This window comes from Mycteria americana, chromosome 1 (assembly GCF_035582795.1).
Source record: "Mycteria americana isolate JAX WOST 10 ecotype Jacksonville Zoo and Gardens chromosome 1, USCA_MyAme_1.0, whole genome shotgun sequence".
NCBI lineage: Eukaryota > Metazoa > Chordata > Aves > Ciconiiformes > Ciconiidae > Mycteria > Mycteria americana.
Window position 1 is genome coordinate 211,192,090 of NC_134365.1, and position 14,183 is coordinate 211,206,272.

Here is a 14,183-nt window from a genome sequence, read left to right on the forward strand (position 1 = left end):
ATAGGATTTTTTAAACCAGATGAGTTTTCCTTTTTAATTTTGATTCTGGAAAATACATTTTCATTTGAGTTTTTTTTTTTGTTTGTTCTTTTGTCTCTTGTATGCAGTAGGAGTTGTGGTAGTAGAAAATAAAAAGAGCTGGCTTGTGTGTGGTTGAATGGGATTATCTGTTAGCTCCCCCTTGAACTAGAAAAAGCTACAAAAGTTTTTCAGTCTTGACAAGCATGCCCCTAGCACTACCATTCATAGTCACTTTGTGTTGATCCGTAATTTCTTTGGTGGTTGTGGAAGCACATGACTGAAAAATGTGGCAGATCCTGCCGGATTCGCGTGTGTTTGGTGGACAACGCTGTACTTTACAGTTTGATGCCTTCTGGAGTAATGCTGGGAAGGTTATTTACAGGCTGAAGTTTGGGGAGTGGAGAAATAGGTATTTCTTTCTGTGGTTGAGGGAGTAACTGAGAGTTACATGGCGAGCTGCTTACTGAGCCAGTTGCAGGTTCTGAAAATAGTTAGTGACAATGTTTTCTTTGTAACTAATTTTTTCTTGAGGGCCCTGGTTCAGAACGCTGAATTGAAAAGCTCTGCTATTCAGAGACTCGATCACTAATCTTGTCCCATAAGAGCAGCCACAGGCTTGGTTAGGTGACAGAGGCTCTGGGCATGCCCTCAGGGTCATAAATATGGCATTCCATAGCCTGTGACAAAATATTAGCATAAACCCCCATTTTAGGCTAGTGTATAGACTATGTGGTTCTGATTTTCTCTTTTATACAGCAGTCAAAACAGCTGCTTATTAAATACAATCTGTATCCCTATTACAGAGGCACTCGGTCACCCTCTCTTTAATAAACGCATTTCACAGGACTGTGAATCTTGTGCTGTGTTTCTGGCCATGTTAGCATGTTCTTGTGTAGAAGCTGTGACTGAGCAGTGAAGTACCTATAAGACCCCCTTTGCCTACTGCTTTTTGCCAAGCATTTAATATACATGTGAAGTGGTGCTCCAACAAAGACCTATATGTTCCTTCTGCCATAAATGAGTAAAAACAGCTGACATAAACAATGATGAGCTATATCCTGTCCCCCAAATCTTTTTATACTTGTGTGTCAAATCCAGTTCTTTCTATTTGATGACACTGACTCCAAAACCCTCAAGGAAAAGAAACGGATCATATTGCCAAATTGGATTTGGAAAAGGGGTTTTAGGTAGGAGTTTGTCTGGGAGGTGACCTTCTCTGAAGGAACAACGGGAGATTGTATTTGGCTTTGTTTTTAATATGTCTTTTGCCTTTAACTTGCTGTGCAGCCCTGGCAAACTGCTTCATCCTTTCGTCTCTGTTTCACTCATAAAATGAAAATGACAGAGATTAGTTTTGTCCCTTGTGGTGCTAAGAGGTTCAGTTAATTTTGGAATTGTTAATTGCTTGAGCAGTATAGAAAAATTAACTAAAAGTTCTTGGTGAAAATTCATTTATTTGCAGGGCTTTTGAATGAAGGGATTACTTGAGTGTGCTACAAAGGCTTTAGAATTAAGTACATTTAGTGACAGTTCAAAGGTTTCTTTGGCAATATGTCCATAAATGTTGGCAAGATGCTGGCAAATTCTAGGGATAGAAAAATACATTTGAATATACAAAACCGGAAATAACTGGTCGTAACAATGTAAACACTACAGATTTAATCTCGCTGTGTAACTAGCGGTTGACTAATGATTGAAATTCTTCCAAGGTTTTTAAGGATATAGTGTTGATGTTTATGCATGATTATAGTGTGACGTGTAGCTGTAATGAATCAGTGATTTAACTCTCCAGTGGGGTAAGGAATCAGTTTAACATTGCAGTGGTAATTCTGGGAGAAGTTGAAATGCACTTTGTGTTGCTTTGTGTGGTGGGTTGACCCTGGCTGGATGCCAGGTGCCCACCAAAGCCGCTCTGTCACTACCCTCCTCAGCTGGACAGGGGAGAGAAAATATAACGAAAGTCTTGTGGGTCGAGATAAGGACAGGAGATCACACAGCAATTACTGTCAGGGGCAAAACAGACTCAGCTTGGGGAATTAATTTAATTTATTACCAATCAAAATCAGAGTAGGGTAATGAGAAATAAAACGGAATCTTAAAACACCTTCCCCTCACCCTTCCCTTCTTCCCAGGCTCGACTTCACTCCCGATTTCTCTACCTCCTCCCCCCAGCAGCGCAGGGAGACGGGGAATGGGGGTTGTGGTCAGTTCATCGCACGTTGTCTCTGCCGCTCCTTCCTCCTTGCACTCTTCCCGTGGTCCAGCGTGGGGTCCCTTCCCACAGAAGACAGTCCTCCATGAACTGCTCCAGTGTGGGTCCCTTCCACGGGGTGCAGTCCTTCAGGAACAGACTGCTCCAGCGTGGGTCCCTCACGGGGTCACAAGTCCTGCCAGCAAGCATGCTCCAGTGTGGGCTCTTCTCTCCACGGGTCCACACGTCCTGCCAGGAGCCTGCTCCAGCACGGGCTTCCCACAGGGTCACAGCCTCCTTTGGGCGCAGCCACATATCTGCTCCACCGTTAACCTCCATGGGCTGTAGGGGACAGCCTGCCTCACCATGGGCTTCACCATGGGCTGCAGGGGAATCTCTGCTCCAGCGCCTGGAGCACCTCCTCCCCCTCCTTCTTCACTGACCTTGGTGTCTGAAGAGTTTTTTCTTTCATATTCTCAGTCCTTTCTCTGGCTGCTGTTGTGCAGGTTTCCCCCCCCTTCTTAAATATGTTATCCCAGAGGCACTACCACTGTTGCTGATGGGCTCAGCTTTGGCCAGCAGTGGGTCTGTCTTGGAGCTGGCTGGCATTGGCTCTATCGGGTGTGGGGGAAGCTTCTAGCAGCTTCTCACAGAAGCCACTGCTGTAGCTGCCCCCCCCCCGCTACCAAAACCTTGCCATGCAAACCCAATACACCTTGCTTGATAGTAGCAGAACTTGCGGAGCTTTTTGGCGTCTTTCTTACACAGGTGTTCAGAGAAGAAAGCAGAAACAGTGACAAATACTTAAATAACTGTTAAAGGCAATTTGAAGACAGCATTTGATTTGAAAAGATGTTTCTGGTGGCATGAGGAGAAAGGGAATTCATGCTAGCTGAAGGAAAGACAGGGCTGAAAATTGACTGGTACTTTGGGTAAGTAAAAACAAAAGGGTGTGTAGAAGTGAATTTCCTCATTCTTGGTTCTGCTGAATAAAGATGATACAAAATTTTCAGTGTGTCCTGTGACTGAGCACTGAATTGGATCATTAGCAGTGTATGGTGTTTGGACGCAGTCTGGACAGCTTGGTGGAGCATGGACCTAAGGCAGGCTGAGGTGTCCTCTGCACCATGTACTTTGTGAGGTAGCAGGCAGCCAACTTCACCTGTGATTCAGGTATGGCATGCATATGCTGTTCTTGTAGTTGGAGTCTGAGATCGTTTTTAAACTGCACATATTGGACTTTTCCAGGAAGAAATCAAAGTCAATGTGTGTATTCCATGGTGATTTTCTGGCAGTAACTGCGGACTTTCCAGAATAGTTAATTTCAGGCTACGTCCAAGTATGCGAAGCACTTGCTGTTCTACTTTGTGAGTACGTGCCTGCTTTATAGGGCAGAGAATGCTCAAGCGCTCTTGCCTGGTGTGCTCTAGACCACAAGTCTGGATCCATTAAATTTGGGTGTTACAGAAATCTGGATGTCAGTGCAGTAGGGACATAGCCACAGAATTCCAACAGTAGAGATCTATTATCACATGAAAAGCCATGCTTAGAAAGTTGCATGATCCAAACCTTGTATTATGTCCCAGTACTATTACTGTTAATGGATTCATATGTTTCAGGCCAAAGCTATACACCAGTCAAGGGATAAAGGAGGGATGATGGGGAAAAGAGGCAATTCAAGAGCATTTATATGGCTACAATAGTGACCAAATAGCATTGTTGGAGTATTTTATATGATGTAGTATTTCGGGGGAACCTGTAGCAAGTGTAGTTACCACAATATGAGTTGGTGCTGATTGCTGTTACCTGTGTTTTAAAACTCTTCTAGTAGAATTTATTCTCAAATGAGCTATTATGTTAGAATAGGATCAGCGAACTGCCAGCCTGAGTGTACCGATAGGAAGTGGATATTCTGAGGTCTAATTTAAACTATTTCTGAGAACATGGGTAAATAGTCGACCTAATCTACTCCAGTTCTCTCCTTATCTGTTGCACAGGACTGGTATGCTAAAGGACGGTTGAAGAGATTTCAAGCTACTGTTATCATGGTTATGTACTGGTCCCAGAGGACAAAAAACGTGCATAAATGGATGTATATTTTAAAGGGCTATTGTTCTGTGGAGTCTTACAGGCACAGTGTTCTACTGGGTGCTTGGTCTAAAATCAGATTCTTTCACTCTAGATTTAATTTCTTCAGAAGAATTCTTGGATTTCTACTGTTTTTTCTGCTGACCTGCAAATATAGTTTAGAGGCAACAGATTTAGTCTGTGGCAGTACACAAAATTTCTCAAGACTTACTATGACCTATACACATAAAGGACATATAACTTTAATTTGTGTTGTATGGAGTAATATATTTAAAAATAGTAGTGTTTTTCTCTATTGTTGTCTATATAAAGTTCAAATCTGCTGCTTTGAATCTTGTTTTTAAAAAATGAATTTATTTGTTTCCAGGCATATGCTCAGACAAATAAATGTCTGTGTAATACCTGGGTTAGGATAAATGCGTCTCATCTGGTAAAAAAGGCCAGGCATAGAAGATAATTAATTAAGCCTCCTACTGTGCTCTAGTTGCATGCAATTTTGCTGCGGTTGTGACCAGCTACCACCTCAGAGAAAAGCTGATGGCAATGATGTTGGAGCTTTGGAAGTCCTGGTTGTATTTTTGAGATGCATTAGATGAACTTTTTTTCTTTTTTCTTTTACGGATTATCCATTTGATCAGTGCTTTAGAAGTACAGCAGTGTGGTAAACTAACAGCAATAAAATCAGTTACATAATGCAATGAAGGTTGGCAAAGATTGTAAAAAGAAACATATACAGATGTTTGTTTTAATTGAATGCAGCTTTAAAAAGCTTTTTAGTGGGACATATGGGGAAAATCACCTTCTTTCTCTGTGGTCATAGACACATTTTCAATGTTTAAGTAAGGTGAAATCTTCCCTTCTTTCTGGAACAGCCGGTGCTACGTTCTTCACATCAGCAAATTCCCTATAAAAACCTTGTTTAGACACTTACCAGCTTGGCACATGAGTGTTGTCTGGCTTCTTCTGCTTAGCTGTGTTTGAAACAAGCATGTTTGAAGAAATGCCTAAGACCCTGCCATTCTGTTAACTTTTCTAGACATTCAAGTCTTAGTTCGTTTCAACCTGTAGACCAGTGATGATGGACAGATTAGCATGACATGTGCTGAAAGCAGAATGTAGGTAACTGTAATATGTAGCAGGAAGTGGTATGTGTGCAGAAGACTTTCAGTTCTTGCATGTAGTGACTACGGAATAGCAGCTGTTCCTTTCAAATAGAGGGTTCCATGCTATTGGGACTCAAGTTTTATATGAAATGTGTTGCCTTCTACATCAAGCCACTTTTATTTATAAAACTTTAATGTAGTTTTTCAAAGTAAATATTTTTTATGATGCATTGCTTTTCTGTCGTTATCAGTGATAGCTCATGGCTTTCAGCTGGGAAGGCAATTGAGTATGAAATTGGGATGTTGTATTGCCTAAGTGACACTAATAAAATAGCAGAATGGTCTGGGAAAACAGATACTAAAAAATAGGTAGCTTATACCTCCCCAGGATTTGGAAATAAATATTCAAACCAGCATGATAAACGTATGTGCTGGTTTTGACTGGGATAGAGTCAGTTTTTTCCACAGTAGCTACTATGGGGCTATGTTTTGGATTTGTGCTGAAAACTGTGGATAACACAGGGATGTTTTCGTTACTGCTGAGCAGTGCTCACACACAGTCAAGGCCTTTTCTGCTTCTCACCTCACCCCACCCCACCAGCGAGTAGTCTGGGGGTGCATAAGTAGTTGTGAGGGGACATGGCTGGGACAGCTGACCCCAACTGACCGAAGGGCTATTCCATACCATATGACATCATGCTCAGCATATAAAGCTGAGCATGATGTCATATGGTACGGAATATCATATGATATGACATCATATGGTATGGAAGAAGAAGGAAGGGGGGGGACGTTTGGAGTGATGGCGTTTGTCTTCCCAAGTCACCGTTAGGCGTGATGGCGCCCTGCTTTCCTGGAGATGGCTGAACACCTGCCTGCTGATGGGAAGGAGTGAATGAATTCCTTGTTTTGCTTTGCTTGCGTGCGTGGCTTTTGCTTTACCTATTAAACTGTTTTTATCTCAACCCTCGAGTTTTCTCACTTTTACTCTTCTGATTCTCTCCCCCATCCCCCTGGGGGGGAGTGAGCGAGTGGCTGTGTGGGGCTTAGTTGCCGGCTGGGGTTAAACCACGACAACATATTCAGGCAGCATTTTTACCCTGAAAGGATGGTCAGGTACTTTACCCAAGTGGCTTAAGTTAAAAAGTGGGGGCTATATTAAATTCAGTGTTGCCTTCCTTTTTGGTTAAGATGATTGTGTGGTGTGGAAAACCTTGCAGTGATGAAGGAGCACAACTATGCTTGAAGAGGTCTAAAGTTGGAATAAGAAAATATGCCAAGAGCACATGCTTACAGTTGTTTTTCTTGCCTGTGAGAGACTGTGTGCTGTGCTGTAGTTCAGAGAACTCCATTGTGTTTTTTGCAGTTTTATGGGACTTCCTGAATCTTACCAATGAATCTTGAGAGAGCCCACTGTCTGGAGAAAGCTTCAATTACAGAAGAGCATATAGCAAAAGGCAGAAGGAGAAGTTACAAAGAAAATCTTATAGATGTTTGTATTGTATGCAGAAAAAATGAATAGTTACAAGGCTGAGAAGAAATGTAATGTAATGGAAGCAAATGCACAAAGGTGAAAACAATAAAACGCAAAGTTTTTATGTGGTATTTTGATACAGAGATAATTTAGTGGATCCGGCTGAGAATGCCTTGATGAAAAAGAAGGACATGTTGTAAAAGTTGTGCATGCTTGAAGGTCATTTATCTGGGAAATTGTTTAAGTGAAAGCTGAAGAAATAGCATGAGGACAAAATATTCCATCGCAAAAATTCAGGGCCAGTAAAGGCTAGTGTATGCGACTCGTGCATAGCTATACTTTTTGCTTGTGGAGGGGAACTTTTTCTCTCTGTGTGGTAGTAGTACACGATTGGAAATGCAAAATCTCTCCTCACACAAACTTTAAAAAAGTGATATGATGATACTGCTGTTAGCTTAGGAAATGGTATAAAATTACCACCATATGTGATCTTCCTCTGCTCTGCTCTCATGAGACCCCACCTGGAGTACTGCATCCTGCTCTGGGGCCCCCAGCACAAGAAAGACAGGGACCTGTTGGAGTGGGTCCAGAGGAGGGCCCCAAAAATGCTGAGAGGGATGGAATACCTCTCCTATGAAGAAAGGCTAAGATAGTTGGGGTTGTTTGTCCTGGAGAAGAGAAGGGATACCTTATTTCAGCCTTTTAATACTTAAAGGGGGCTTATAAGAAAGATGGAGAGAGACTTTTTACCAGGGCCTGTAGTGATAGGAGAAGGGGCAAGGGTTTTAAGCTGAAAGAGGGTAGATTTAGATTGGACATTAAGGAGGAAATTTTTTTCACTGAGGGTGGTGAGGCACTGGAAGAGGTTGCCCAGAGAAGTTGTGGATGCCCCAACTGGAAGTGTTCAAGGCCAGGTTGGATGGGGCTTTGAGCAACCTGGTCTAGTGGAAGGTGTCCCCACCCCATGGCAGGGGCATGGAACAAGATGATCTTTAAAGGTCATAAACCTTTAAAGGTTTGTATTGACTATAGGTATAGACTAAAAAAAAATTTGCATATAATGTCTTTTGGTGGAGAAGCTGGTTATCTTTCTTTTGGATTGTTATAGTAGGTCACGGTTGGTTGCAGTCTCGAGGAGTAAATTGTATAGTGAAAACTGTATGTGAAAGAGACTTAAAAACTGCATCATGATCATGTAGATGTCTCCTTAAAACTCAGGTTTACTATTATCAATATCAGGCAGAGAAATAGTCTACTACCCAAGTGACCTGCTGTTTGTCCAGGAGGCATCCCTGAAAAGCATAGTGGTTACTGATACTTCAAATAGCAAAGGATTTTTTTCCCCGTAAGAATTAATGCATTGGAAGTGGTGGTGCATGAAGGGACTTAAGAATTTAAATATACGAGGACGGTATCTGTGATGTGAAGGGTGGAGAGGCAGGAACAGGCTCATCAGCTAGGACGGAGGCTGGCTTCTTGAAATAGATCACTGGTGTAAATCTTGTAGTGTGAGCTTTCTTCCTGCCTCTTTGAGAAGGCAGTAATGAAAACATAAGCAATCATCTCGCTCCTGAACAAAGATCAGGTAAGTCAACCGAGACAAAGATGAAGAAAAGGGGTAATGGTCAGGCATTTAGTCTCATAGATGAAGAGGCTGGCTTCTCTCTGAATGATGATTCAGTCTGGAAAGACAGCATCTCCTCCATTTCATGGGTTATCTGTCATCCTTTGTAGTCTTCCATGACAAATACAATGAATTTAAATAAATCAGGATAGTATATTTTGTCTGACCTGCATATATCTTCCTTCTATTCCATTAATTCTTACATCAAAAAATGCTTTGCTTTTTGTCATAATTGGTCAACTGCTGTGTGGGACAAATGAGCTTATGGCTCAAGATCAGAGGTAAGGCCAGCCAGGGGAATGGAGAGGTGAGTGTCTGCTACAGACCACCAAGTCAGAAAGAAGAGGTGGATGAAGCCTTCTTTAAACAACAGGAAGAAGCCTTCTGTTCACAGGTCCTGGTCCTCATAGGGGACTTTTACTACCTAATACCTCCTAGGGAGGCAATGTGGCAGGGCCCAAGGAATTAAAGATTTTTCTGGAGTGTTTGTAGGATGATGATTTCTTTCATGCCAGTGCTTAATGAGCCAGCTAGGGAAAACGTGTTGCTGGTTCTGCTACTCGTGAATATGGAAGAAGTTGGATGGCAGCCTTGGCTGCAGTGACAATGGATGATGAAGTTGAAGATCCTGAAAGGAAGGAAGGCAAGTTCCAGATTAAAGTATGCTCCATGAGGTTGAACATATGCATGTTCAGGTCATCTTGACTAAGAGTCTAGTAAGAGTATAGTAAACATTTTTGCTCTGTTTATTTTGTAATGGTAGAGTGGAAAGTAAGAACTGAATTGTGTATCTCTCTAGCGTACACAGGGAAGAAACCTTTCTTTTTATGATGTAACCTAGAATTTACATAGGTGCTATGCATTAGTTTCTAAATAGCTGCTCTTTTATTTTCCTGCCAGAGTAGAAGCCAGAAGAATTCAGTGCATTTTGCAAGTCTGTGCTGTTCTTTGGTGACAAAGAAGTAGGTAACTTCTTTGATGGTGTCTGATGGAATACCGACAACTAGGAAAAATATACTTGAACTTCTTTGAAAGTTCTCTAAATATCTTTAAAATTTCTTGCAGTTAAAGATTTTGATACTGAAATCTTGTTCTGTAATGCTTCAAATTTTTGTTTGTTTGTTTGAAGATGTTTCTAGTGTGAATTAAATCTACCAGTTATTGCAAATATGTGTATTTTGCTTTGGGCTTATTTGGTACAACGTTTCATATGCATTTGTGGGATGTAGTGAAATAATCAGGGCTGGTATTTACATAGATGACAGAATAAACCATGCAAACACTCAAAAGCAATCTTCTTTAAGGACAGCCTCCTCTGAAGCAGTCCTTCAGTAAGCTACAAAACTACTTCACAGGAAAAGTTAAAAATGACAAATGGTTTAAAAAAAATAACTTTAAAAAATAACACAGTAGGTGAACTGAGGATTATTAGATTGTAAACTCTTTAGGGCAGAGGCTGTTTTCTTACTTTGCATTTCTGCAGAGCAGTGAGTTGCTTAGCACTTCTAGACACAACAGTAAGTTAAGTAATTATCAGAGCTGGGATAGTGATAACAATAACCCTTACATGACTAGCTGGCTTTAGGCACGGGCAGATGAATTATCGAGAGGAAAAAATAATGTCTTTGAAAAATTCTTATTACTTAAAAAATGAGGGGAATGGTTGAGTATGTCTAAATCCATTGTTAAAGGACTATCTTTGTGATCAGAAGAAGGGTCAGGAAGTTGGGAGAAAAGTAAAACGGGACGTCTATAAAATTCAGACTCTTCGGAGTGTGATCTGGTTGCGTGGTAAACAGTGTGGATGTATGTATATATCAAAGGTTTCAGTATCAGGCTGGAATGGAAGAAGAGAAATTCACTTTTCTCCCTTGACTGAGCAGTTGCTGCTACTCACCAGTGCTGTTGATCCTAAGAGTCATGCTGGTCCCCTCATACTGCTAAATAGGAACCTTACTTGCTGCATGTTGTCATTACTGTTTAGCACTACAAACAGCATCCTACAAAATGTGATGGAGCCAAAACTGGAAAAGTAATTTAATGATGATTTCTATTATATGTTGTTGAAACTCATGTGATCACAGACTTTGCACACTTGTAGTTTGGCTTGTTCCTAGTGGAAACACTTCAGATTGTTAGTTTAGACTCAATATTTTAAAAAATGAAAATGAGTCTAATCATTTGCCTACTGGATGAAACTTCCGGTGTTGGCACTTTGCTTCCTCTGACCCCTGAGGGGACAGACTTTTACTCCAGAACTAGAGTACGCAGGTCTTGGTGAGTGTTGTATGAGCCCAGCAGTGACTCAGAGCTGAGAGAGGGTGGTCGTGGCATCCTCAAGAACTAGTCAACAAAATGCTGTGGGAGTAGAGGGAAGGAACTTCTTTGCTGACCCTTCTTTTGATCAATTCATAGACTATATGCCGTGTAGTCAAAGACGATTAAGTCTGTCTTGACTTGTTGACGTGGTTTAGCCCTAGCCGGCAACTAAGCCCCACACAGCTGCTCGGTCACTCCCCCCTGGTGGGATGGGGGAGAGAATCAGAAGAGTAAAAGTGAGAAAACTCATGGGTTGAGATAAAGACAGTTTAACAGGTAAGCAAACTGCCATGCATGCAAAAAGCAAAAGCCATGCATGCAAGCAAAGCAAAGCAAGGAATTCATTCACTCCTTCCCATGGGCAGGCAGGTGTTCAGTCATCTCCAGGACAGCAGGGCTCCATCATGCGTAACGGTGACTTGGGAAGACAAATCACATCATTCCAAATGTCCCTCCCTTCCTTCTTCTTCCCCAGCTTTATATACTGAGCATGATGTCATATGGTATGGAATAGCCCTTGGGCCAGTTGGGGTCAGCTGTCCTGGCTGTGTCCCCTCCCAGCTTCTTCTGCACCTGGCAGAGCAGGGGAAGCTGAAAAGTCCTTGACTAGTGCAGCAACAACTAAAACATATATTATCTATATCTATATTATATCCATACATTATCTATATTATATTATCTCTATATTATCAACACTGTTTTCAGCACAAATCCAAAACATAGCCCCATACCAGCCACTATAGGGAAAATTAACTCTATCTCAGCTGAAACCAGGACACATATAATTAGAATATCACTGAGTATAAATTTGCTCTACAGTGTACTTTCTGGTTGAGTCTCTGAGCTCTGCTCTCCACTGGGCATCTTTGCTTCTGTCAAGTGCTTTCATTACTGGCTTTCAACTTTATTGACACCAAATTCAGATGACCCTTTGCTGTTTTCACGAGAGTTTGAGCTATGTACTTTTAATTTCAACTACCTGGATAAGCTGCCTTCTGCTTTATAGGATATATTACACTTGCTCTGAAGTTTTTCTTTGTAAGTTCCTCTTGCTTAGGTTTGGCTTCAGTGCCCTGCTGATGGGTTAGACATCTTTAAAGTTTCATAAAAACCTTAATGATTTGTTGAATGGCAGTGGTGGGTTGACCCTGGCTGAATGCCAGGTGCCCACCAAGCCGCTCTGTCACTCCCCTCCTCAGCTGGACAGGGGAGAGAAAATACAACAAAAGGCTCATGGGTCAAGATAAGGATGGAGAGATCACTTAGCACTTACCATCATGGGCAAAACAGACTTGACTTGGGGAAATTAATTTATTACCAATCAAGTGAGAGTAAGGTAATGAGAAATAAAATGGAATCTTAAGACACCTTCCCCCCACCCCTCCCTTCTTCCCGGGCTCAACTTCACTCCCGATTTTTCTCTACCTCCTCCCCCCAGCAGCGCAGGGGGATGGGGAATGGGGGTTGTGGTCAGTTCATCACACGTTGTCTCTGCCGCTCCTTCCTCCTCACACTCTTGCCCTGCTCCAGTGTGTGGTCCCTCCCATGGGCTGCAGTTCTTAATGAACTGCTCCAGCGTGGGTCCCTTCCACGGGGTGCAGTCCTTCAGGAACAGACTGCTCCAGCGTGGGTCCCTCACGGGGTCACAAGTCCTGCCAGCCAACCTGCTCCAGCGTGGGCTCTTCTCTCCACGGGTCCACAGGTCCTGCCAGGAGCCTGCTCCAGTGCGGGCTTCCCACAGGGTCACAGCCTCCTTTGGGCACATCCACCTGCTCCAGCATGGGCTCCTCCATGGACTGCAGGTGGAGATCTGCTCCACCGTTAACCTCCATGGGCTGCAGGGGACAGCCTGCCTCACCATGGGCTTCACCAGGGGCTTCAGGGGAACCTCTGCTCTGGTGCCTGGAGCACCTCCTCCCCCTCCTTCTTCACTGACCTTGGTGTCTGCAGAGCTGTTGCTCTCACATATTCTCACTCCTCTCTCTGGCTCCTGTTGTTGCGCAGTTTTATTTTCCCATTTTTAAATATATTATCCCAGAGGTGCTGCCACCGTCACTGATGGGCTCAGCCTTGGCCAGCGGCGGGTCTGTCTTGGAGCCGGCTGGCATTGGCTCTGTCGGGCGTGGTGGAAGCTTCTAGCAGCTTCTCACAGAAGCCACTGCTGTAGCCCCCCACTACCAAAACCTTGCCACACAAACCCAATACAATGGCTAATTTTCAGTACGTTCTGTATTTCCTGTCTGGTTTTGTGCATGTATCTTGTATTCAAATTAAGTAGTAGTTTTTATCAGATTGACCATAATAACTCCCCAAAATAAAACTCGTATTTGGTAGGTTCATATACCACTATGTACTTTAAAGATGTCAGTTGTCCATACCTTCTTTTGAATGCTTCTGCATTCTCACCAGTGTTGCAGATTTCACAGGTATTCAGTTAGCATCTATATTTTTCTTACACTTCAATAAGCTTAGTATGGTTAAGGTATTTAATGTTCACTCAAACTATGAAATATTTTTGCTTGCTGAATAGTGAAGCATGTTTTGATGTCGCTAATGTCTTTTGTGGTATTCTTCAATGTTTTCAGAGTTCCATGAATAATGTGATAATTCAGTAAGGTATGTTCTTGCACACTTAGAAATACTCAGTAATTTTTTTTTTAAATAGGGAATGTTAAAATCACAGGGATTTTTTTTTTTTGTGAAAATGATGGAAGTTGAGGCTTATTCAACACATTTTATGACTGGATCCTGTGGTAGGCAAGTGTAAGGTAAATAATCTTTTTGCTCTTTGCAGGATTTGTTTTGCTTAACTGTGGTTAATTAAAAAACTGGTTATAACTTAATCAACATTAAACTGGCGTAAGCTTTTAGTTTTGCCTGAAAGCAATTTTGTTCACTACTGGCTGCTTGCTGTTGCTTGATGCTGTTATTTAGCTGGATGGCGGGATTGCATTTGTTGACTGCGGTGGCACTTTATGCTACTTTAAAAGGTTCATGAAATTGCAGCTTTCAAAGCATGCAGCCTAATTCTGTTACCTTGGTTCTCTTGCCAGTGACTGGAGACATCTTCTGGGGTACCTATCTTACCTGTCCATTTTAGCATGGGATGAGTTGGGAGGGTGCCTTCGCTCACTACTGATAAGAAATGGAGAGTAGACTAAATGCTTAGTTTAACAATAGCTAATAGCAGGTAAGATGAATCTCATCCTTTTGTAACAATGGATGACTTTTCTGTTTTGCTGTATGTTGTATTAGCTTGCAGAATGATCTAAACCGTCAAGATTTTGATGATACAAAGTTGTTTTTCTTAATGAAAAACTGTAGCGTTTGGCCATAATAATGATGATGATGATAATAATGAAA

The 14,183-nt window shown here is 42.1% G+C and overlaps 1 protein-coding gene across 1 annotated transcript in view; it reads left to right on the top strand.

The window, feature by feature from the left end:
- The window catches only part of SLC36A4 (solute carrier family 36 member 4), a 126,767-nt gene that overhangs the window by 1,767 nt on the left and 110,817 nt on the right, over window positions 1–14,183 (top strand). The gene's annotated exons all lie outside the window — the stretch shown is intronic.